The 2,710-nt window shown below is 39.4% G+C and overlaps 1 non-coding gene across 1 annotated transcript; it reads right to left on the bottom strand.

Moving 5' to 3' along the window:
• Window positions 1–2,358: 2,358 nt before the first annotated feature.
• LOC141624389 (small nucleolar RNA R71) lies at window positions 2,359–2,464 on the bottom strand. The gene has a single exon (XR_012534196.1). It is a non-coding gene; the product is annotated as a small nucleolar RNA R71 (small nucleolar RNA).
• Between the last annotated feature and the right edge of the window lie 246 nt (window positions 2,465–2,710).

Raw genomic sequence — 2,710 nt, 5'->3', positions numbered from 1 at the left:
TTGATCCCTTGGTAGGAAAGGAGTAAGAATCTTGCATTTTCATGGCAAAACGAGACTAAATTGATCGAATTCAATGACCAAGCATCAAGGAGAGACAAGATTAGAAGGCCTTTGTACATATCATAGTAGAAGAGCAATGTTGAGGAAAGATCCTTGAGTCCCCAAGGAAATCCCCAAGGAATTATGAAGAAAAGGGAAGAAAAGAAGAAGTTACTATCTTTGGATCGACAATCCGAGCGGATTGTCAACAATCCGCCCGTCCGCCTCTGCACAATCCGAGCGTCCCGTGCTGAATCCGCTCGGATTCCCCCTCAACAATCCGTCCGGATTCCCCAGAATCCGCTCGGATTCCATCGCCCAAATCCGGCCGTCCCGACCTTATTCCGCTAGGATTTCTTCACAGCACGGGTTGTCTTCTTCAAGCTACGAAAAGAGAAGCCCTTCTCTCAGAAAATACCGGGTCCTCCTTGCTCAACTTAAAAAGTGTAATTACTAGTTTAGCCCTTAGTTAACCCTAATGCATCCTCCCTAATTTTCACTATAAATACCCCATTAGGCTAATTAGAGGAGCATGTTCTTCTTATCAATAATTAGTGTAGTTAATATCAATCAAATCTCTCTTTAATATTGTAATCAAGTATTAATCAAGTATTAATCAAGTTTTAATCCAAGTTTTAGTTCTTTAATCTCTCTTTTGTTCATCCTTTATTTTGGGTAATTGAAGATTATTTGGGTTATTATTGGGAGATTGACAACCTCTCAATCTAGCATTCAAGTACTTCTATTATTCTTGCTTTATTATTGGAATCATTAGTAGGTATAATCTCTTAATCCCTTTTTAATTATTGTTAATTACTTTCATTTATTCATCATGTTTCATATTGTTAGTATGATTGACAACCTTGCTAGCATGATCAACATGATAATGAGTGAGTAGTCTCTTAGCTAGGGTTAATGGGTGATTAGGGGAAACCAACATGGGGAATGATTCATGCTTAAATTAATATGCTTTCATGTTTTATTTGCTTGCTTGTTTTGATCTCAACTCATGCACATGTTATATTTGATGAAATGCTAAGCCTATGAATCCTTGCATTTACTATCATCTCCTATCTTTTCAATGAGACTTGTAAGACATAACCCAACTCGAGTCTCATTAGACCATGCATGTTGTTGAGTAGGGAAGATTAAGTTGACTTGTAGGTGTTGTACAATCTAATCGATTCGGCTCCGGGACCCAAACTTTCCTAGGATTGTAAGAAATAACCCAACTCAATCCATCACAACAATAATTGCTTGCTTATAATTTGAGAACATGTTTGTATGATCATATCCCATGATTCCCCTTTGATCCCATGATACCCTAGTGCCTTTAATCAATTGTTTACACCCCCTTTAATTCATCTTGCTTGTTTATTTTCATTGTTATTCTAGTTTAGTAACCTTCTACATCAACCCAATTTGTTACATCCCTTAGACACCACTAGTTACAATAGAAATCTCATTTCAACTCCCGTCCCTTGGGATCCGACCTTTACTTGCCTCTTTACTAATTGTAGAGTTGCTTGTTGAGCTATAAATTGTGTTTTGATTCGACCGTGACCAACGACCCCATCTCAATTTGTGAACACTTAGCGGGATCGCATCAAAAATGGCGTCGTTGCCGGGGACGGTGTTTGTTTGATTTAGATTTCTTTTTATTGTTATTAGTTGTGTCTTTCTTCACCTTGAGGAAGTAAAAATCCTCAAGGTTTGTTCTAATTGTTTTTGAGTTGTTTGATATTTTGCATGTCTAGAAGGTTACAAAGTGATTTGCTATCTTTTGACCGTGAAATCGAAAGAACCTTGACGAACAATAGGAGACTTGTTAGGAGGAATTTGAGAGGTGTTAGTGAAGTTGTTCAACCCACTAGTGAGTTTGTCAATCCTTTCGCAATAGAAGGAGAAGAAAACCCATTACACAATACCCCACAAAATCCACCTACAATGCCAAAATTCTCGTCACACTCCGTACCCACCGAGGAGAATCTACCAAATGGTACTCCTACACCGCAACATCTCACCGGAAATTTTATTGCCAAGTCCGCCTTCATCCAACTAGTTGAGAGGAGCCAATTCGGGGGAATGCCTAGTGAGGACCCTCATTCTCATATGGAAACCTTTTGCGATTATTGTGATGCTATCTCTCAAACGGGCGTGACTCAAGACCAAATTAGATGGGTCTTATTTCCTTTTTCCTTAATCGGCACCGCAAAGCAATGGTTGAAGGGCCTTGATAAGGCCACCCTTGGAATAGATTCTTGGAAGAAGTTGGCTCTAGCTTTCTACAAAAAATTCTACCCACCGGAAAAGACCAACATGCTAAGAGCTCAAATTACGGGTTTTAAGCAAAGGGATGAAGAGTCTTTGTATGAAGCTTGGGAGCGGTTCAAGGAATTTGTCGCTCATGTCCTCACCATGGACTTAGCGAATGGTTTTTGGTGCAACAATTTTGGAATGGTTTATATGAAGATTCTAGGAACATTCTCAATATGGGATCGAATGGGATGTTCACCGAGGTTGATGACAACCAAACTTGGAGCAAAATTGAAGAGATGGCAATCCACAATTCACAATATAGTAGGCCTCGCAAGGCTACTAGAGGAGGAAAGTATGAAGTGGACGCTGTTACTCAATTAGGTGCCCAACTAAGCTCCCATATCGATACAAT

Source organism: Silene latifolia, chromosome X, assembly GCF_048544455.1.
Source record: "Silene latifolia isolate original U9 population chromosome X, ASM4854445v1, whole genome shotgun sequence".
NCBI classification, from domain to species: Eukaryota; Viridiplantae; Streptophyta; class Magnoliopsida; order Caryophyllales; family Caryophyllaceae; genus Silene; species Silene latifolia.
This window is presented reverse-complemented; position numbering and strand designations above follow the sequence as displayed.